The sequence below is a fragment of the Gracilinanus agilis genome, chromosome 3, assembly GCF_016433145.1.
Source record: "Gracilinanus agilis isolate LMUSP501 chromosome 3, AgileGrace, whole genome shotgun sequence".
In the NCBI taxonomy this organism is placed as follows: Eukaryota; Metazoa; Chordata; class Mammalia; order Didelphimorphia; family Didelphidae; genus Gracilinanus; species Gracilinanus agilis.
Window position 1 is genome coordinate 652,762,111 of NC_058132.1, and position 24,623 is coordinate 652,786,733.

Sequence of the window (24,623 nt, forward strand, 5' to 3'; positions counted from 1 at the left end):
ATATGAACACAAAATTATTAAAAGAATAGTTACAAATTCTGAACAACAATGTGAAGGAACTATGCAGGATATTAATGAGACATTCAAAATAAAACAATTTCACATGCAACAAACTGGGCAATGCTTCAAAAGAAAAGACTAGTCAATAATGGAGGGATTATTGAAAGACAAGCACACTGATTCATTGTTGGTGGAGCTGCAAATTAGTACGACCCTTCTGGAAATAGAGGGGCATATTATCTTCTCTATCCTTTCAACTCTCTCACTTATCTGAAATATCTCTGTCTACTGGCTGCTTCCTTAATGTTTACACACATGGGGCCATTTCCCCCCAAATACTCACTTGAATTCCCTGAGCTATCATCCCATATTTTTGCAAATTTTTGTGGGGGATAGGGAGCTTTTATCTTTATCTTTCCTAGCTGTTAAATTATGGGTACTATAAGTCTATCTCTCAGCAGTGGAATACTGCAGGAAAAGGGCCAGGTTCTGAATCCCAGCATTGCCAGTGACTATCTGAGATATCTTGGGTAAATAAGTAGCTTAACCCATCCTGGCCTATTTCCTCCTCTGCAAAGTGAGGGGGTTGGACAAGATGAAAATGAAATTCCTTCTGCCCCTAAATCCATAATGTTATGATCCTACAAAGGCCAGTTTATTTCTAATTCATAAATCTATAAATTTATATTTTATAGATCCTTATGCAATCACCATGCATTTTTACAATAATTTTTATTTTTTAGAAAAGTTATCACAGTTACATTCACCATGCATTTTTTTTTGGTTTGTTTTGTTTTTAATTTTAAACCCTTAACTTCTGTGTATTGGCTCCAAGGCAGAAGAGTGGTAAGGGTAGACAATGGGGATCAAGTGACTTGCCCAGGGTCACACAGCTGGGAAGTGTCTGAGGTTGGATTTGAACCTAGGACCTCCCATCTCTAGGCCTGGCTCTCAATCCACTGAGCTACCCAGCTGCCCCCCACCATGCATTTTTAGCTCTATATTTATGGAAAAAAAAAGTTTTCAGTTTCTCAATGAAGAAATTATTATCATCTTGGCAGACTTTTAGAGTTCCTGTAAAATAGCCCACTTGGGCACATGCAGTGATAAGATAATTGGCGATTTCGATATGCCTTAATCTAATTAGAAAATCAATTTTCCTAGGAGGTCAACTGGCACCCTCAATCATCAGAAATCTCAGGGCTGGCCTCGGTATTCAACTGTCTTGAAACAAGAATGAAACCGAATCCATTTGTCTTAGCTAATTAAATTCTACCTGTGGCAATAGCTGCTGTGATTGCCTGTCGAATAATTAAACATGTTGATTTCATTGTGCACATAATAAGAGAATTTCTTGCTGTTTTGCTCCAGAAGCTAGGGGTTCCCTCAGGGGGTTCATCATCGGGATACAGTAGCACAGTGGGATTTGAGAGCTTCAGCTAAAGATCTTTCACATAGAATGAAAAGGTCTTTCCCTGTTCCAGCAGCATTCCGAAGAGCTCTGGAAATCCCAGATCATACAACGGCATCTTTTGTTTCCAATTCAATTCCATGAACATTTACCAAGTGCATAATATTGCAGTGATGATGTCCCAGTGACTAACTGGAACTAGAATTAAGCAGGAAGAGACGAGTAGTCTAGATCTTCTTCAGAAAATTGCAATTTACCCATAGAAAAACAAAGATGAAAAATGACACCATTCCTTCCCTTAAGGGGTTTGCAATCTACCAGGAGAGAGAAACCTATGACATTTAAACAAATAAGTATATGCCATCCCCTCTAGGATTATCTCAATTTATATTTGGGGTTGGGGGGGGGAATCATAGAATGATTGATTACTAGATTTCTCAACACTCTAGGGAAGTGATGGGCAAACCACAGCCTGCGGGCCAGATGCTGCTCCCCTGAAATATTCTATCCAGCCACATGACATTATTCCTAATCTGACAAATATAAGAGTAGGATACAATACAATGAAACTTCGAAAGAGTTGCCTTAGAAACAAACTGATAGAGGAGCATTTCCTTTCCTTTGGCACCCTCTTTAAAAAGTTTGCCCATCACTGCTCCCTATAGGGGAAATTGGAAGGACTTAGTTTCTAATACTCACAAACCCCAACTGGTGTGCTTCTGATTAACAATCAGTCATTAGACTTTATTAGTTTTGGGCGAAAGCATTTGCTAAGGTGACATAGTTAGGACAGTTATTTTAAACAATCTTCTTGAAAAATCTTAGGCACATTGATCTACTAATCCATAGGAAAAGCAGTTCAATCACAGACTAAACGAGTCAGCTTCATGTTTAGGATGGACACACGACAAAGAGGTAACTCACCACTCCTGGTACTTTATGGACTAAAAGGCATATTTTTGAGTCAATAGTTGGCATTCTTATCTGGTGTAATGGGTGATGCTTCTTGAAACTGCCTCGCTCCTTGTGTGATTATCTTTCTGAATCCAATTGTCTCTGCTATGTCACTCTGTTCCCAGCTAAATGTGTTGTTTCTGCCTGGTCTGGTGTCTCTGATGCCAGTTTAATTTACCATCTGTTAGTGGTCCATTCTTTCCCATGACATGGTCAATGAGAACAAGATGGGGGAAGAGAGAGAAAGAGAGAAAAACATGTCGCTGTCTCCCATGACCCTAACCAAACTCAAACTCCTTGAGAATACTAATATATTTATTTTGTATTCCCAACATTTAATATATAACTTTGATTATAGTAGATAAATATTTGATTTTTTAATTAAATTACAGCATATCAGTTCACATGACTATTTCAGGGGTCTAGTTAGTGTCCTGCCTGCAACCTTAGAAATGATGAAATGTGGCATGGATTGGAGTGGGAAATTGGACACTTTAATCTGGACTCAGCTTGGTAACAAAACCATTTGAGAAGTCACGTCTTCCTCTGGTAGGAATAAACCTTGAATTTCAGTGGGGAAATACAATTCAACCTAACAAGCATTTATTTGGTATCTGACAGAGACAGATCTACTGTCTAAGGTTGCAGAAAAGGAAGCTGAGGCCAAGAGACAGAGATTTGCCCAGTTACTCCGCAAAGGAATCAGCTCCGACTCTTCTGACTCCTAATCCACTATTTTTTTTAAGCCTTTAACTTCTGTGTATTGGCTCCTAGGTGGAAGAGTGTTAAGGGTAGGCAATGGGGATCAAGTGACTTGCCCAGGGTCACCCAGCTGGGAAGTGTCTGAGGCCAGATTTGAACCTAGGACATCCCATCTCTAGGTCTGACTCTCAAACCACTGAGCTACACAGCTGCCCCTCCTAATCCACTTTTTATGCTACTAAGCTATGCACTTGCCTCTTAAGAGAATTGAGCCACTCAGTATTGATCATTTCATTGTTCTCTATTGGCAGGTTATAAGAATGAATAATTAATGCTGGGAAGGATTGAATAGATAAGACCTCAAGCTTGTGTGTGTGTGTGTGTGTGTAATATGTATATACATGTATATATATGTGTGTGTGTTTGTGTTTAGATATAAATATGTGAATGTTAAGTATACTTGTATGTGTGTGTGTGTGCGTGTGTGTTTGCATATTCACTCAGATTCAGAAATTTGGGTCAGGTCATAAACTCATTCCACAATGTACCATAAGGAGACAATATTCCATAATGACCAATACTTGTTTTGTTTGCAGAGTTGGTGTTAAGTTAAGGACATAAATCTGGTGAGGATCCCCTAAGCAGTCAGGCTCCCAGAAGTAACGTTTTGTTTTGATACCTTCCCTGACAACCTACAAAGGATGATCATCAGAATGATGAGAGAATCAGAACAATCTGGCTTTTCACTTGGAATTTTCCATATAGGAACAAAAATGGTTAAAATGGTTCCCTGTTATATTTCCCTCCTCTATAACTCATGTACATTTTCCTGTCAAACAACACATTCTACCTACAAATTAGCATCTGTCTTGTTCTTGCTGAATCGATGTAATCAGTATAATAACTAGAGAAATGCCTCATAATTTTTCCTCCTTCTGCGTGTGCCTCCTAAACCAACTGGAAAAATGTGTTAGTGATGCCCAATTGTAGTTAGAAAGATGCAGCTGAGATGCCTCTAACTTCCACAGTCTTCCAGTGTGTATCCACAGAGGGGAAAGGAGGCCACATCTGCTTTTGTAAGCTTGTTTGCGTGTTTGTGAAATGATTATACCCATGGGAGAAACACCAGTCCGAGAATCCACGTGGTTTTAAGAACAACAACAACAACAACAATTATAATCATTCTGCCCCTGAAAGAAACGTGCATTCATTTCACATGTCTGCATCATGTTCTTTTGAGAAAGAGTAAGCCAAATGATGGCTCTAATTTGATATTATTTGCCCTATTTTTTACTGATTTTTACTTAATATGCCTAAAAACTAAAGGGATGAAGGTAGGATGGATGGGAGAAAGGAGAGAGGAAGGTAGAGGAAGGGAAAGGAAGATAGCGGCAGCCCCAGCAGAGGAAACTGACCAGAGCCCTCAAACGAATGATCAGAGAGAAACTTTAGGGTTAGAATAGCTAGGCTTTATTTAGATTAGAAAGGGAAAGGTCTAGGGAAAACTAGGAGGTGGGAAGGAAGGGAAAAAGGTTCCAAGCTAGAGATCAAGGTCTCAGGGTAGCGAGTGCTGCTTCCAGGGTCAGAGAGCAGACCCTCCTGGGTAGATCGAGAGCAGAGCTTTGGGTAGAGAGAGCCCAGCCAGCCTCCAAGGTGGAGAGAGAGAAAAGGTGCCAAACTTTCCCTTTTATACTTTCCCTGACACCTCCCCAAAAGGAAGTGGGAGGTGTCAGGGGAAGCTGTAGCAGAGAGAGTCCTGGGAGATGTAGTCTTCCAGGGCTTACAACTATTTCAAATGACACAACCCTCAAACACCTGTCATTTGTACTGTGAAATTCCTATTATAATTTTGTAGCTATAGATGTATTAAAATTATTTCTATGCTTAGTATTTGTAATTCTTAATTAATTGTCACATGTAATTTTTAAAAAAGATATTATGGTTTAATATGGTCCTTAAATTTTCTACCTTCTATATGGGTCTATGATGGTAGAGAAAATTAATTTGCTTATGATATAATGATAGTAGTTAATGCAATGATCTTCATAAATGCAAATAATAATACTCTTTAAAGAAAGAGACCTGTTTTGAAGAGCAGGAATACAAAATAATAAGCAAAACTTCTGAGAATCAAGCTGATAGCTTTCTTGAAGTATAGGCAAGAAAGACAAGATAACAAGTATTTTCGCTAATGGGGAGCTTGGAAATATGATCAAACCAAGGACCCTAGACCATGAAGGTGATTCCTATAATGCCTCTGTATTTGAATAAAATTTTCAAGCTGAGGCATATACCTTGATTATTATTTATATTTGATCCCAAACAAAAAAAAACATTTATTAAGTACTTATAAAAACAAAATGATCTCTGGTCTCAAGGTGTTCACTTTCTATGGGAAAAAATAAAATAAATTCAATACATTTCTCTGTGTATATAGCAATTTGAGGAGTAATACTAATGATGAGGGGGATCATGTGGGAAGTAGTATTTTAACTGAGTCTCTAATGAAGTCATGGATTCTGAGATATGGGTCAGCAAGGTGGCATAGTAGATAGAGTGCTAGACCTGCAGTTAGGAAGACCTGAGCTCAAATCTAGCTGCAGACACTTACTAGCTGTGTAACTTGGGCATAATCACTTATATGCCTCAGTTCCCTCATATAAAAATGGGAATAAAAATATTCCTATATCCCATGGTTGTTTTAAGGATCAAATAATATTTTTAAACATTTAGCACAGTGCCTGGCTTATAAAAAGTACTAGATAAAGGTTAGTGGTTGATGTTGTTGCTATTTATTATTATTATTCTATGGAAAGAAGGAAGAAACCCATTTTAGATTTGAGGGCTGGTAGGTCATTCTGTAGGAAGGCATGGGGGTTAGAGGTAGAATAAACAAAGAGAGCAGGTAGGACAGTTTGAATGGTTAGAAAGGAAGTTCCCTGAAGATGATTCATTGTTAATATCTCTCTTCACTCTCCATTGCTGCTCTGCCTGATTTCAACTCCAGAAAACCAAATACCTAGAAGGTGATCATTCATCCCCCATTCCAGCTTCTTTTTGAATGTTATCTTCCCCTAGTAAATTGTAAGCTCCTTGAAGGCAAGGACTATCTTACATTTTCTTATGTATTTATCCAGTGCTAAGCATAGTACTTGGCACATTTTTGCAGTTATTGAGTAGTGATTTCATTTGGGGTTTCCTTGGAAAGGATATTGGAGTGTTTTGTCATTCCCTTCTCTAGCTCATTTTACAGATGAGAAAATTTAGGCAAACTGGGTTAAGTGACTCAGTCAAGGTCACAGAGCTAATAGTGTCTTTCTGACTACAACCTTGGCACTCTATCCATTGTACCATCTAGCTGTCTTAGTGGATAGTAGACTCTTAACATTTTTGAATTGAATTGTTTAGGACTATAAATTGAACCAACCTGCAGAGGCAATGGAAAGTAGCATTGATAACCTTGAAAAGAATATAGTTCATTTTTGGAGAACACCCAGAGATGCCACATGACCTTTTTTCAGAGCAAGCTTTATTTCAGGAAACAATATAAAAAGAAAATTTCTATCTATTCTTCTTTCAGGAAGGAAGATGAAAGCCTTCTTTTTAAAAAAAATTGAGGAATCTTAGGGCAAATTTTTATATAATGAGGTCTTAAAATAGATGATCTAACCACAGAGAAGTCTCACTGGTTGATTGCCTATTATTGTTTTCTATTATTTTATAGCATCTGTCCTCCAAACACTATAAAAGCTCTATATTTCTGTATGAAATTAACTTAGTTAATTCCATATTACAAAATAGTCTTACTGCTTTCATTTATTAAAATTAGTTTTTTATTGAAGAATTTGGCTGGGGGCAGCTCATTGGCTCAGTGGATTGAAAGCCAGGCCTAGAGATGGGAGATCCTAGGTTCAAATCTGGTTTCATGATACTTCCTAGCTGTGTGACCCTAGGCAAGTCATTTAACCCCCATTGCCTTGTCACCAATACACAGTATTGATTCTAAGACAGAAGGTAAGAGTTTAAAAAAAAAAAAAGAATTTTTCCACTCATCTCAACAATGACGTTGTATTATCTACATTGTACAATGACTCAATGAACTTGAAAAATAGACAATTGGCCCATCACTCAGTGCCCAACTCTCTTTTTGTCCTTGGTGACATTGAGAGCTACTTTGTCACATGTCTGAACTGAAGAAGAACCATGGCCACATATTAATATTTTATAATATTAATTGAAATAATTTTCAATGAAAACATTTTCCTAGGAATGAATAGCAATCACCAATAAACCATTTTAAAATGTTATTATATTAATTTGGCTATATTATATTGTATTATGTTAATCATATTAATAAAATAATACATTCACAAAAATGTGGCTTTGAATATGATTGAGGTATTTCTTATGTCAACATGATCCTCTTGGGAAAATCCTAGTGGAGATATACCACTGCATAAACATTGTCCTCAGTACAATAGGAAAGGTCCTCCTGTGAAACTTACAGGAAGGGATTCCTGTCCATTTGTTTAACCATAAGTTCTTTGGGGACACTCAACCAATCAATCAGCCCTAACCCTGACGACTGTGCTTAATAATATTTAAAGGTTAAGTAAATCCTCCCACTCTCCAGCTACTACATAGTCAAATGATCTGCATCAATTTAGAAAAAAAAATATATCAACAGTGCTTTGCTGTTGATATGTTTATCATTTCCAAGTCTCTCAAAAAGCTTCAAGGGTGCACAGTCCAGTGTGAATAAGGACTTTGCAGGATTTTCAGTGGATGGATGAGGTGAGGAGTGTGTCATGAATACCAGCAGGGTTGAGTGATACAGCATCTCCAAAGTCCTCATCTGTTTATTTTTAGAAAATGTGTGTGCCTGCCAGGAGAGCTCTGTGTTCTGCCACTTGTTTTGTCGTGACTGAGTCTGGGTGGGTGCCGTACAGCTTGGGCCCCAGAACAGCAGATGATGCCACAATAGTCACCATGGAAACCAGACAACAGACGGGAACAGTGCCCATATTCAGTCCAAATTCAAGACTTTTGTTGTTGTTCTCCTCAGAAAACATGATATCTCAAAGTTACTTTGGGAAAACCAATTGAAAAAGCTAGCATTTTTTTAATCACTGTTTAGTCTACAGTTTGTTCTCTTTGAATGGAACATTCAGCATTCAAAAACTTGAGCAACTAATAGAACAGCAGATTGAGAGACCCTGGGGAAATTGTGGAGAAGTTTCTATACTGAGGCATCTCAAGGAAATTAAGATAGCCATTATGCTGTTTGGGAGAGAGGGGTTGGCATCACATGGCACAACAAGGAAATATTTGGGGGAGACACCAACTGAACTAAGTTTTTAGAACAGTATTTAATTCAGCAAGAATTCATGTCTCTAACCCAAACTAGCTATGGACATCTCCATTTAGATTCTCATCACTTCATGCCTGTACTGTTCCAATAGCCTGCTAATTGATCTACCTGGCTCAACTCCCTTCAGACTCCAATCCCTCCTCCACTTAGCAATCAAAGTGATTTTCCTGAAGCACAGATTAGGCAATGGTCCACCCTCTTGCCCTCAACTCAATAAACTCCAGTGACTCAAAAATTCAGTATCAAATCCTCTACTTGACAACCAGGAGAGCATCATCCACAATAACAGCAATATTGTACATTGATCAACTGTGAATAACTTCACTATTCTCAGTATTATATATATATATACATACATATATATGTATGTATGTATATAAAATAGATTCATAGCTATTCACATTTTGTCTCCATACACAGTAAGCTCCTTGAGGGCAGTGACCATTTGCATTCTCAGTCCTAAGCACAGTGCCAGGCAGGAGGTTAACCCATGAAAAATGCTTGTGGGCTGACTGACTGGTCCCAGGCAAATCAATTAACCTTTCATTTCCTTAGGCAACTTTCTAAGATTAGTGAGATATTATAGAGAAGTGGCCCATCTGTTTTTTTACTCTTTACCAATGAAAGGCTAGACATGGACCTACCACCAAATGACTTCTCCACAAAATGTTCATGTAACTCCTTGTTTTCCTTAATGGGAATGCTAAAGTGAAAAACTCTTATTTTTTTTCTTCTATCACTTAAACCAGAACCTTTTTTTTGTCTCAAAGACCCCTTTCAAAGCCTGGTAAAATATAGGGATCCCTTCTCAAAATCATGTTTAAAAATACATGAAATAAAACACATGAGCTTACAAAGGAAATCAATTATATTGAAATAAAGGTACATTTTTGCCTATCTATATTCATGAGCCCTGTGCAATCTGTCCATGACTCCCAGATTAAGAAGTCTTGACTTGTCATCAATTCCCAACTTTTGAACTATGATCTCATGGGGGCTGCAGAGTTATTTATTGCAAGAGGTCCATGAATCCAGATTCATGACCTTGTCATTTTGATTCTAATTTAGTTCCAACAAAACATGTCGCATGAATAATGTGTTTCATGTAGACAATTTTATAAAAATAGCTCCAGTCATCTCATTAAATGACTCAGTATAATAAATTAAGCAAGCATACCTTTATAGTCTAAAAAAAATCCACCTCAAAATATATACGCATTGCTCTCATTCAAATATATGTCAATGCTCTTGTGATTATTTTTAGAGGAGGTAGAAGGTGGATATCTGGGATTTCATCAATGTAGAGAACTCACATAATACAACATGTTTCCATTGATACAATTCAATAAATCATTTGTAATTTATAATCGTAGAGAGGGTACTCAAATGTTGTCGCTTGCCCATGTTCAGACAACAAATATATATCAAAGTCAGGCCTTGAACAGAGATCTTCAGAGTTCTAAGTTCTCTCTTTTCACTATACCATCTCTTTGATGTTGTGATTAAAAAAAATGCAAATTCATTTCAAAATGTCAACCAGCATGGGCATAATGGATAGGGAACTGGCCTCAGAGCCAAGAAGACCTGAAACTTCTAAGTCCCACATATTGACTTTGTGATCCCAGGCAAGTTCTATAATCTTTCGGATACTCTCTGAGACAAAATTGCCAAGAAGGTACTGATGGGAATTATTAGAGGATTCACACAAGGGAGTCCCTTAACTAAATATTCACAAGTTCAGTCTCCAGGCTACCAAATTCATCCCAACATTTTGGCATTGAGCCATCTGTCAGCCATGCTGGGGCCCATGAAATTTTAATGTAGAAGAAGAGTCATCTGACTCAAAATATTGAAAACACTGGCGAACTGAGAAATTTCACACTAGTCCAATCAATATTGAGCTTAAACATAGAAGAAAATTGAACAGCGTGCATTGTTCTGAACCTGTAGAACATTCCTTTGGATGACTCCAAAGTAAAGAAATTCATATCTACAGGCCACTGACTCCTCTCTGGAAGGGGCAGATGAAAACAATTCATTCAGATGGTCACAAAGGCAGCTGAAGCAGGTGCTATGGAGCCCTTAGAGCTTGGTCAGACCCAGAAGGTGCCAAGGTCATCCACTGTGTCCCAGATCATCTGGTCATGATGGACTTTTTGTCTTGCCACTGGACTTCAATGACTCTAGAAGAGAGAGGCTAATCTAATGACTGTGCAACTCTGCCTCATTTAAATCCAATTCATGCATAAGTGAAGATATCACACTGATCTAATTAGTCCTCTTTGAAAATGAAGAACAGAATAACAACTGACAAATCAAAGAAAGGCAGACTGATAATATTATAGTCCAAAATGGGAGTGGGGGTCATCTAGTCTACCCCACAAATGAACAAGAATCCAGACTACAACTATGTGGTCATGTAGCTTCAGAGTGAAGAATAAACCACTTCTTCCCAAGAAGGCCCATTCGACATTGGGATAACTCTAAGTGAAGGATTCCAAAACTTTTCAGGCACAATAACCTTTTGGCTTTCAATGACATTCCCTCACCTGTTATTCTATATGAAAGAAAATAAATTGTACTATTTACTATTCACATGTACATAGAAAATCAAGGAGATTAGTTTTCATTAATAAAACTTTTAAAAATAGGAAATAATATTTAGTACCATAAAATTATTTTCTCTCTAATCCAAAAGACATTCTAACATATACTTCTGAAATACTCAATTAGTATGATAGTGTCATTGACCAAATATTACCATACATTTTTGAGTAGCTTCTCCAAACCTTCTGGGGTTGAGAATGTTTGCCCTAACTGTTAGAAATATTTTTGCTTGACATCGAGCTTCAGTTTGTCTCTCACAGAATCTAATCTTGACTCCACATTCTTTCCTCCAGGGTGTAGAACAAGTCTAATTCTACATAATGAATTTAAGATATTCCAAAGTAGTGGCACCAGTGAAAAATGAAATTAGTCAAATGGGGATGCCTGTACTATGGTGCATCATCATGACATGTTGATAACTAGGAATACCAAACTAGAATAGCTTTGACTATGACCTAATAACAAGTTGCTGTCCAAAAATCAGCCTAGCTGATATTGGAAGGGCTCATTACTCAGGGATTAATGAGTGAATAAATGAGAAACAGAAATTGATGAAGTTGATACACTATGGAGACATTATTGAGGCTCATGAAACAATCCAGGCAGCTAAGGGGTTCCATGGATAAAGTACTGGACCTGGATTCAGGAAGACCTGAGTGTTAGTTATGCCTCAGACCATTTCTAACTGGCGGTGACTGAGCAAGTTACTTAAATTTTCATCCCCAGTTGCCTCATTTGTAGAATAGGGATAACAATAGCCTCTACCTAACAGTATTGTTATGAAGATCAAATGGGATAACATACATAAAATGTTTTGCAAATTTTAAAGCACCATATAAATCCTGAGTTATTGTTATTATCATCAACTCTTGAAGAATTTGAGTAGATCTAAGTATTCTGATTATGAAGCAACTGGGTGGTAGAGTGAATAGAGCCCCTGGTGTGGAGTCAAGGATATCTGAGTTCAAATCTGGCCTCAGACATTTACTAATTATGTGATCTTGGGCAAGTCAATTAACCTCTATTCCCTTCAGTTCCTCATTGATAAAATGGGATCACACTGGAGAAGGAAATAGCAAACCACTCCAATATCTTCAGGTAGAGTCAGACTCTACTGACCAATGACAAAATATTCAGGATAAATCAAGTCAAATTGACAAGGACATAGGAAGCGTTGGTACTTACCCTCATTTATACCTTTCGAATCTGAGAGCAGAGTGAAGAGTTCTTCCCCAAAACTACATTTAAGAGGATGCCCAAAGCAGCTATCTCTTCATTTCTCTTTGGATTTCTGGTGTTCCCATGTAGGATACTTCCTCCCCAGGCTTTTTTTTTTTTTGGCAGGAGGGCTGTTGTAGTCTTTCCCTGTTAGATGAATCCTTAAGCAAAGAATTGTTTTTCTCTTAGTGCTTAGCCCAGTGCCTGGCATATAGTACTTTGTCATTAATCTTGTTCAATCATTTCGGCTATTTCCAACTCTTCATAACCCTGTTTGGGATTTTATTAGCAAAGATACTGGAATGGTTTGCTATTTCCTTCTCCAATTCAGTATACAGATGAGGAGCCTCAGACAAACAGTATTGTGACTTCCCCAGGGTCATGCCATTAGGAGGTGACTAAGGCAAGATTTGAACTCAGGCTTTCCTGACTCCAGGCCTGATGTTCTATTCACTGTACAATCTATCTGATCACAACAAATGCAACATAAATGTTTAATGACTGACTGTGTCACGCACTATCCTGAGAGCTAGAAATACATATAAAAAAGGCAAACATAGTCTCTCCCCTCAAAGAATCTATTTATAAGCACAAAAACTTACCTCAATGCTTCCACTAATTCTATGTATGCAACAAGAGAATTAAATGAATATGGAAAATGAAATCTATAATTTTTCTCCTAAATCCTGGGTATTTGGCATCTGTTTTTTTTAGGATTCAATAGAAACAGTGTAGAGTTATATATTTGCTTACTTAAATTATAGCTGGTCAATTCAGTCAAAGGCTTCCAGTTGCATGCTATAGACACTGGGCTGCTTTATTTGTCCTTCTTATTGATTTTTGTAGGATCTTTGAAGTGCCTTCCATATACATCTTGAGATTCTGACAGCTTCTCAATTACTATTTTGTCAATGACAAAATATCTGCATAGACCTCATTGAAGTGAGATGTTATTTAGGCATTCAATTTTTCATTTCATATCAGTACTATTTGCAATAACCCACATTTGTTCATTATTCTCTGACTTGTGATAATGTCACAGTGCTTTGGCCAAGCAACAGTAGAATTATTTAGGCTAAATCAGGGTAAAAGAATTCAACTTTTTTTTGTCTCAGTATCTTTATCTGTAAAGTGAGGGGAATGGTCTCAATGGCCTCTAAGGTCGATCTCTCTTCTATATTGAAAATTCTATGACTAGAGGTCTAAAGACATCTGAATCTATGTAAAAAAAAGTAGAAATACTGCACAGAGTCAAACCTTCCAAAATAACATTGGAAAACTTGATCTTGAAGATCTAGAGAACTATGTGGAACCTTTGAGGACATGTGGTCCAACTACTTTATTTTACAGATGACATGAATACTCAGAGCCCCCACAGTGTCATCATCCCACTCTGTGAGTTAGTCTCAAGGAAGTGTAAGCCAAGTCATAAGATTTATGATACAATCTGGTTATAATGTTCCCTGTCTGTTCCCCTCATAGCAATGACTCAGCCTCAACCATACTTCAGTCTCAAAAGTGGTGGCATGTGCTGATTCTGTCTAAGCAAAAAAAGAACGGAGAGAGCCACTGAGGACAGCATTTGGTGGTAGGGCTTGTCAGAAGACAACATAAAAGGTAGAGCATCCATAACAAAAAGGGCCTGGAAACACAACAAGGACCAGTTTTCTCCCCTTCCAGAGTCTGCTCTGGACAAGGACCTACACTAGACTGATGGCCACCAACACTACATGTAGACATGCAAAGAGGCTGAAGATGCCCAGCAACCTAGACTAGGGCATCTCTAAAGCATTGTAAAAGAGAATGGGAGCCAGAATTAGGAAATGGAAAGTAAATGGAAAGAAGGAAAGGCCAAAAATTCAAGAAAGAAAGAATAAGTGAAAACCTACATTATTAGTAGATAGACCAATAGGGAAGATCATAAGGAGAAAAAGAAGTAATAAACCAGAAGAATCCAAATGATAGGATTATAATACTATAAAAGAAAATGATAAAACAAAATACCCATTAAAAAAGAAAATCAATCCAGCAGACCCTAGGGATCATGAAATAACAGCAAGAAATTCCAAAATTGTTCAGGAGAGAAGTGAAACTCTTAGAAGAAAGCATTAGAATAGAAATTCAGTCAGAAGTCAGAATTCTCTTGGGGCAGCTGGGTTGCTCAGTGGATTGAGAGTCAGGCCTAGAGACAGGAGGTCATAGGTTCAAATCTGGCCTCAGACACTTCCCAGCTGTGTGATCCTAGGCAAATCACTTGACCCCATTTCCCCCCTTAGCACTCTTCCACATATGAACCAATTCACAGAACTTAAGAGTTTAAAATTTTTTTTTAAAAATTAAAAAAAAAAAACAAATGAGAATTCTCTTAATAGTCTAAATAGTAGAGAAATTGTCCCAAACAGAAGATCTGAGAGAGAAAGAATAAAGATCCGGGACTCAAAAATAGTGAAGGAGAAGAAAATTTAACAGAATAAAAGGAAAAGACTGATTTTTTAAAAACTTACACAAACCATACTAAATGGTCTTAAAAAAAGGAAATGCATAGATAATTTAAGGATGTCTCCTATAAGAACAGAACTTTTTTAAAGTGAATATATATGTTTGACAAAGTATCTTTGTTACAGTTTAAATCATGAAAATGCAATAAATCTGCAGTCAAGAATATTTTTATTAAGCTTTTTATTCAGAACAATTTATATTAGGACAGCAAAATGGTAAATCAAAAACTTTGAGAAACTTAAGAACTCTGATAGAACAGGAAACAGACCAACCTCTTGATTGACTGATTGATTGATGATGAAACATGGTACCCAAATTTTGTCAAAGATGGGATGAACTCCAGAGTCTAGAAGAAGTTATTTTGCTTGACTATATTAATTTGTTATAAGGTTTTTATTTGGGGAAAAGCAGGGTTAGTACAGGCAATGAGCAAAATAGAGTGATGTGTACGTATACATGTACATACATATATATTTAAATGCATAGAAATGATCAAAGGAAACATAGTTTTGAATGCAACATATTGAATTTATTATATATGACCACATATTTTAGAGTTAACCAGTATGAAACTGAGATATCCAACTTCATATGTAATCTTCTGGGTTCTGGTGAGTATATGGAAATACTCTTTGGGGGGCATTTAAACATAGAATAAAAAAATAAAATTTACTAAATGAATGGAGAAATGGTAATCCTATGATTTTTCCTTATTACACCTTATCTAGTGTATTGTGTTCAATTCTAGGAACTAACATTGTTTTTAGTTTGTTTTGTTTTGCTTAAGATTGATGTCCCTATCTCATTTATACTGGAAATAGAACAGTCATTCCTGGACCTGATCTCGATATTTATAGACTTGGGAGCTTTAACTCGCTTCATTTTTTCCAACTCAGACTCATTTTCCCTTCCCTAGGCAACCTGATGGCTCTCTTTATCCAGGGGCTCATTTTGTTGGGATAAGATTTAGTGTGGACAGCCAATAAGCTTCATTCCTATAGTGTGGGATATGTTAGCCCTACTGTAGCTCAGAATTCCCAAACTCAAGTGATCACCAGCTTCACCCACTAGTAAAGATTACAGGTGTGCCCTACTGGGCCTGGCTGGCATCAAGGCTCAAGAATAACATTTATAATTTAGAGAATGTGCAGGAGAAGATAACCAGCAGAGAAAAGGACTCTTGAGTCCGTGTCATATGAGAATAGGGTTGAAGGACCTAAGTGTTTTTAGTATGGAGAAGAGAAGACAAAGTGGTCTATGATAGCTGTAGGCGAATATCTAAAGGGCTTTTATATAGGAAAAAAAGAATAGATTTCATTTAATCTGGTTCCAGAGGGATGGACTCTGAGAAAATGGATAAAAGTTGAAAGAGAGAAAATTTTATCTTAATGTTGGAAAGACTTTCTAGCTTTAAGCCTTATCCAAAAGTAATATGAGTTGCCTCAAGAAGTGGTTGATTTTCTTTCTTCAGAGGTTTTTCAAAGCTAGATGACCAAGTCTTGTGTATATTAGGGTGGGGACTGTCTTTAAATATAGATTGGACAAATCAATGTCAAGAGTCACTTCAAACTCAAATTCTATAAGACGTTATTTAGAATTTTGGCAACACGGCATCATCCTTCCTCTGGAAATAAAAGTTGAATTTTTATTTTTGCTCAAAAATATATTCATACAAGAAAAATATCTACATACATGCACACATTTACATATGAGTGTATTGATCACTGAAGCTTCCTTTTTCCTACTATTAGGATGCTTATCTAATATATATCTGGGATGTGTGCAGACCCTACCAGGTTTGATCAGTTGATGCATCCAAGGCAGAAGCTGGGAATCTGAATTCCAGGAGATTTCTGGGGATGATGAAGGGAAATACTTTGGAGAGACTATGGGTCACAGTTAGACATGCTGCTATTTCATGTGGTTGGTTAACTCATGGGAGAGTCTTTGATTAGATACTAAGGCATTTGTAGGGATTTACCTTCTTCTGCCATTTCGATCTTACCTCAATCTTTTCAACAACATCTCATAAAATATCATGTTTTAGAGGGAAAGAGGCCATATGCCCCCAAGAAATGGGTGTTAGTGTTGTGGGAGGGCTAAGATTAACCTGGACTGGGAAGGATGCCTTCTTCAAGAATGACAGACTCCAATGCTATATCAAAAAGAGAGAAATTTGTCAAGTTGAATGCAAGTTGAATTATTGAGTTAAATGACTGGGAGACAGGTGCAGGTGGAGATATTGCCTCCCCCAGGAGATGGGGTTCAGGATTCATATACCTTACTGAGGATAGGAACTATATGACTGAAAATGGAGAGGAGGTACAGAGGAGGTGCTATAGGATTGTTAGGGGCCTTGGTATCTGAGGTAGAAGTTCAGGGTCCCTAAATATAAAGGAGGTAGGAGGGGAAGCTACACAGCTCAGGGAGTGAATTTGTTATGGGAGATACAAATGGATGCTTATCAAGAGCAAACTGGGAGGTGCATCTCTGTGTTTATCGTGTTTATCAAAAACTAGGGGAGAAGCCAATGGATGTATCTTACACAGAAACTTTCTCTTATTATATTGGCTTCTGTTGCTCAGTCACCTTCCTACAGCCAACCCTGCAGAAATGCAAGAATTCCTTTTGGGTTCTCTGACCTGGGACACATTTGGAGTCTTTGGATGTCCATGGGGGAAATCCATACCCCCATTATCATTGGGTTTTGGCATCTATTTTTGTACTTTTATCTTCTAGGTGAAGAGAATGGAGTTATGAGGTTTTAAAAGTCTATAGGTCAGGGGGCAGCTGGGTAGCTCAGTGGATTGAGAGCCAGACCTAGAGAAGGGAGGTCCTGGGTTCAAATCTGGCCTCAGCCACTTCCTAGCTGTGTGACCCTGGGCAAGTCACTTGACTCCCATTGCCCACCCTTACCACTCTTCTTCCTTGGAACCAATACACAGTATTGATTCCAAGACGGAAGGTAAGGGTTTAAAAAAAAAAGTCTATAGGTCATACTGGCATCCCAGTGTTCCAGAGAATGGATTTATAGAAAGTGAAATATTGGTACCCCGAGGAGTTAGGAGTGGCCTTTTCATTAAAACCTGTATCTTCTGTCTTAGAATTGATACTGAGTATTGGTTCCAAGACAGAAGACTAGAAAGGGTTAGGCAACTGGGACTAAGATGAAGACTCATCATGTAATCATACTACATCTAGATTAATATTTATTTATTATTTATTACAATTTATATTTATTTATATATCTATGTTTATATTTTATATATAATATATTTTTATATTATGATATTTATTTATTATTAATATTTATTTCATTTATTATTTATTTAATTTAGATGTACATATATATATATACTTAAATTAATATTGATGTTGGCCAGTGTTCTGTAGGAATGGAGAGAAACTGAGCCTATTTCCCCCAGATAACTGAGGTGGTGAAGCAAAGAATGAACTAAGGAAATAGGGAAATGACTTGTCCTTTTGTTCTTGCTGCATCTTCAAAGTAAATTTCCCTTTGAAACAGTTAAATGATCAGATGGAACTGAGGAGCTAATCAGTGGTTCCTCTCACCAGAAAGGACAAATCTTATGGGGACTCAAACTATAGCATTTGAAAAAAAGGAAACCTTTCCTTAGAACCTCAATGGTAACTTAGGCACCTGCAGTCTAAATGTAGCCCATGTTACTTTGGAGGAGAGACCTAGAGTGCATGCCTTAGAAGAGGTCTATTCCTCCTATAGGATATAGGCTAGCATCAATATAGAGAATCCCAAGGAATAGCATAAGCCCTTCTATTAAAGTTTCTAAGACCAATCTCTTGAGAACAGAGCCCAAGGCCATTCTTCTGGGAGGGAGGGAGGAAAAGAGGGAGAGAGAAAGAGGGAAAGAAACAGAGAAAGATGGAGAGTTATCAATTATTGATCTACTGCATGCTGATTTAATTCTCCCTGTTTTTTGTTGTTGTTCTTTTAAATTCCTAAAACCAGCCAGAAAGGTCTCCTATTTCCATAATTATGGCATTATGAACTGGGTCCTGATACCTTCCTGTGATATGACTCTGGATCATAGAAAAGAGACTTTTATATCCCCTTATTTTTGGACTTTGAATACATGAGGGTATATTAGGCATTGGAATTCTATGGAGGAATATGCTGGTAAATGTTAGATAATCATGGGAGTGGCTGTAGGGGCTGGGAATTTAAAGTCACACACTTTTTTTTTTAACCCTTGTACTTCGGTGTACTGTCTCATAGGTGGAAGATTGGTAAGGGTGGGCAATGGGGGTCAAGTGACTTGCCCAGGGTCACACAGCTGGGCTTTTTTTTTTAACCCTTACCTATGTCAACCTGAAAAGTGCTCAAAACTACTAGAGTGGTAATAACAAGTCTTTCATCAGGGTGAAAGAAGCTATGATCAGAAACAACAGGCAGAGTCAATCACTCGTGGATGGCCACGGTCTCTGAAAGATCTCCAATAAACTAATCACTGGGAATTTCCTGTGATCTACAGAAAGGGGGTTGCCATATAGTTTTAGGGAGAGTAAGAGAGAATGATAAGCAAGTTTACACCCTTTGGAACAAAGGGAGACGCGCAGTCACAGATGCTTGGTTGATTGAGATGTGATTCCCTCTCGGTGCATAAGGGATTGTTGTTTTCTTCAAACTCAGCCCTTGATTCATAGCCCTTCCCAGTGACTAGTGTGGCTGGGAGTGGATCTCTGTTTCTTCCAGTTTGATCATCCTCTTTCAAATTGGGTCTTCCAGTCTCTGAGAATCAGTCAAGACTGATTTATACTCAATTCAGCCAATTGAGTTCTTTGTTCCAACCTCTGGGAGAGTCAGTAATGGGATTAACTAAAAGAAGATTGTCTTTTGCTGTCTTAGAATCAATACTAAGTATTTATTTCAAGGCAGAAGAGGGGTAAGGGCTAGGCAACTGGGGATAAGTTTGCCTAGGTTCACACAGTTAGGAATTGTTTGAGACCAGAGACTCCTGTCCTGACTCTCTAGCCATTGGGTTACCTACTTGCTCCTGAAACCACATACTTTCAAGTTAAATCTATGTTTTATTAATGTTTTTTCCATTACTTCCTTAAACCTTGACAATCAAAAAAAATAAAGAATTCAACTCCAATTCATAGTATTTGCTGATTTCCAAGTGTTAATGCCCCCCAATAAAAATCTAACAATCAGCTCTCACGAGTGGGTTTAAACTGACACGAGCACACTCCTGATTCTGTGGTTTTCACCATACTGTCATCAAAACCACTTGCAATCTCAAAGAGTTCAAAGACTTGATGTGATACTGAAGTAACAGAGAACCCCGGTTTCCCCACCAATCACTGTACCAGTACCCTGTGATTCTAAAGAAGCAAGCTTTCTCACTATGTATTATACATGGGGATTTTTCCTATAAAAAAAAGTACAAAGGGGAAAAGCTGAGCCACCATCTTTGATAATCTATTGCCTCCCTCCTCGGCTATGACTGCATACAGACTTTAATGAATACAGCACCACTTCTCCAGGGACTAGAAAGAATTGGATTTCTAAAAACTTTATTTGGATACATATCTTTTATTTGTCTGCTCTTCTCCTTTTTTTTTTCACTTTCCCCCTTTCCCTCCATCCCGCCCCACCCAGAGTCACTGATTTACCACAGAGCACTCATTGGGAGGAAAAATATTTGCTGACAGCCATAGGAATTAAAACAGGAGGAGAATTTGATCAATTCTTTTAATTTAAGAAAAATCCTGCAAACCCAATGCAAAAAGCACAAATTTGAACCAATGTCTCTTTGGTGAGTTTAATTCAATGATCATTTATCAGGTACAATGTAGGTGGGATTCTTATCCAGGATTAATTGAATCACAGGTGAGATTCCTTCCAGTAACATGACTATGATTTAAAAGGAGAAAAATCTTGGGAAACATAGAAACCACCAAGTTCTTTCCCCCTCCTTTTTTGGTGGTGAAATATTGGTGGGTTTTAGAGGATGTGTTAAAAATTTATTAGGACCAGTAACAGGGCCTTTTGGGAAGGCCACCCAAGCCCAGTGCAGGCAGAGCCTGACACTGAGATGACACACACAGACCACTAAAATATGAAATAATAATTGGTTTAATAAACTAGGGACAAGTTGGAATGGAATTGGATAAACTAAATCTAATGTTAACTACTTTCGCCTCCCCCAGATTTAAAAATCTCTTCACATGTGTCTTCTGAGTGGTTTTCCTATTCTACTCCTATACTCTCTATATCACCCAAATTCCTATACTCAGCTAAGTTAACACTAAACCCCTCTTTTGATGATTTAAGGAAATGGCCTGTGTATAAGTCTGTCAGGGCCCAAAGATGGACCAAGATCCCAAAAGGTTCTAGGCCAGGTCTCACGCTCAGCTGTCAGTTGTCACAGAATCAGCACAGGAATACAGCAGATGTCAAAACACAGCCAACAAGTAACAGGATAACCAAGGAGCAGTAGGTAGGATGGGAAGATAGGCAGTAAAATACCACAGGGAAATAGCTAATCTCCTTTGGTCCATCCCAGAGAGAAAAGCCATACTCAAGGCTCAACTGTCTCTCCCCCAATAGCAGATGATCTCAGAATTCCAGAATTCTGCACTCTGCTGTCCATCTGCAAAACTTAAACATCTTAACTTTTCCAGTGGAGTGAGGATATCAGTAAAGGAGAGTCTTTACAATGGAAGCTGAGATAAATCAAATGCAGAGAATGAGGAGAGAAGGAATGGCCAGTGGAGAAACTCACCATTGTTCTATCTAAAAGAGTTCCGATACTTGAAACTATTGTACATTTGGTGTTTGTCATTCATTTAGCAGATAAAATGACGAGTGACCCTTACCCTACAAATTTAAACTAATCTAAAAGTGGCCTTCTTCAAAATGGAGACTGGGCCAATCATAATGGAGCACGATAATAAAGCAAGTCTCAGAGGTGAAACAGTACTAGATCCTGAGAGAAAATTCCATTTGTCCTGTATTTTCTAAACATAAACAATTTCAGGTCAAGTTGAAAGTAAATGGTATCTTTATGAAACAGATAACCCAGGAAGAGAATTAAAGAGATTGAATAAAGCTGAGATTTTTAAGAAAGGAAAAATCTGTGTTCATAAATGCATAGATTTAAAGCTAGAAGGGATCCCAAAGGCCAGAAAGCAGGGTGGCACAGTAACAAGAGTGCTGGATCTGGAGTCAGGAAGACCTGAGTTCAAATCTAACTTCAGTTATTAGCTACATGACCATGGACAAATCACTTACCCTCTGTATCCATCACTTTCCTAAGTTGTAAAATAGGGATACTAATGTGCCTTTCTCCCAGAGATATTGTGATGATCAAATTTGATTAGACTTGAAAAGCATTTTGCAAACCTTATTAAATGCTAGCTATTATTATCTTTTTACTTTACGCATGAAGAAACTGAACTAAAGATACTTGAGTTACTTGCTCAAAGTCATAATGATTAGAAGTAGTAGAGATGGGGGCAGCCAGGTAGTACAGAAGATAGATTATAAAACCTGAGGTTGAGAGGACCTGGCTTCAAATCTGGCCTCAGACAGTTCCCACTTGTGTGACCCTGGGAAAGTCACAACTCCAGTTACCTAGCCCCTAATACTCTTCTATCTTAGAACTGATATTAAGACAGCAAGTAAGGGCTTAACAAATAAATAAATAAATGATGGATGAATGAATGAATGAATGAATAAATAAATATATAAACAAACAAACAAATAAATAAATAAATAGATGAACCACTATCAGAGATAGAATTTGCTTCTGAGCTGTCATGACTATATTCTAATGTACCAACATCTATTGTTTCAAATGGCAAAGGTCAGCCTATACTTCAAGGATACAGGATTTCCCCATGGCTGGCCCACTAGTCACTAAACAAGATCACTAATACCTGTAATCAGAAAAAAATTATCACTAATGGACCAAACTTCTTTAGAGCATCTGCTGCAAACAGTTCAGGCTGATTTTGAGCAAGAGATATATAGTCTTTGGATGAGCATATTTTGTTTCAGCTTGAATAATCTGCTGGCCTTGCCTCCATAGATTTTTCTCTTAATATCAAGAGAGAGAGGAAAGAAAATGACAGAGAGACAGAGAGAAAAAGGAGACACAGGTAGAGAGAAAAGGAAGGAGAGAGATTAAAAAGGAGAAACAAAGGAGAAGTGGCAGCTGGATGGATGTAGATGATAGATAACAGACAGGTAAAATATCAATTAAATACCTATTATGTGCCATGCACTGCACTAATTATTCAGTATAAAGTGTAAGGAAAAATAAAGGCATTTCAAATCTGGCCTCTGACACTTCCTAGCTGTGTGACCCTGGACAACTCACTTCCCTCATTGCTTCACCCTTACTGTTCTTGTGCTTTGGAATCAATACATAGCATTGATTCTAAGACAGAAGGTAAGAGTTTGTGGTTTTTTTAACAAAAATATAGACATTCCTTGTCCTCAAGAATCTTACATTCTAATAGGGGAAGACAAGCCATAACCTGTCCCCAAGCTGAGGGAAGGAGAGAAAATGTGGAGAGGAAGAGGCAGAAGAATAAGCCTGGTTGGACTGGGGATTTCCTCAAAAGGGTAGAGGGATCTTCTCTCATGAGAAGGCTACATGTGTCTTCCAGGGTAAGAAGGCTATTGGGAAATGGTGGAATGTTCAGAGAGGTAGGAAGAGAGTGAAGGAGTGAGCATTTCTCCAACTAGAGGAAGTTCAAACTGGAAAAATGAAAGCTTCTGTAGGGCAGGGATTGTGGTTTTGTCTGGGTATCCCCAGAACCTAAACTATTGTCTTGTATAGCTTAGATGCTTAATAAAAGCCTTACTGCATTCAAATGGAAGGGAACTTAGACACCAATGAGTATAGTGCTTCCCATTTGGTGGTTCTTGAACCTCTTGCAGATTCACAAAAATGATCCACGTGATTTGGGCTAAAAATCCTTGAATAGCATCTCATGCAATTAACAATTGTAGATGATTTTACGAGCAGTATATTAAATTACTCTGGGGGTTCATAATATATTTTGTGGTGATTGTTGTAGTAAGGAATTCGTGAAACAAACAAAAAATGTTGAGAATCATTGATCTAGTCTAACCCTTTCATTTTTTAGATGAGGAAACTGTGGTCCATGCAGAATTCATTTTACTAGTTAATGTAGAAGCTTCCATTTGAAATTAGCCCTAGTATTCCTTCTACTATAATGATCCTTAGGAATTTAAACTCAGAGATATGGAGGGATACAGCCAAGGTCACAAAGATAGGAAGTGGTATGGTCAGCATCTGAAATAAGGTCCATAGCACCATAGATGTAGAATTGGAAGGCACCTCAGAAGGCAACTAGTTCTTCATTTTACAAATGAAGAAATTGAGGCTCAAAGAAGTAAATTGTCTTGCATGAGGTCATATAGGAAGTATTAGAGGTGGGATTTGAACCCATGTCCTCTGACTCTAGTATCACAGCTCTTTCCCTAGACCACAGAATCTTTATTCCTTCTATTATATCTCACTGCTTTCAAAAATATTGATGTCTTTTGCTACTTCTGCTGCCTTATTAAGATATACTTTGCTAAGGAAAAAGTAGTTCCTCTGCATTATGTCTAGCATCTTACATCTTAGCTGCCGACCTAAAGAACAGCTCTGTTTACATTCAGTAAGGCACGGCACCTGGTGGTAGTTCCCTGGATTGCAGTCACAGTGCCCCAAAATACAAATTACAAAGCAAACAGCAATGGCCACAATAATAACCAGTTTCTAGGGAAGGGAGGAAGAGGGGTGAAAAGAATTCTCTAGCAAATTCATCTTACTAAAGTGAAAGAATTGTCACTTTTAG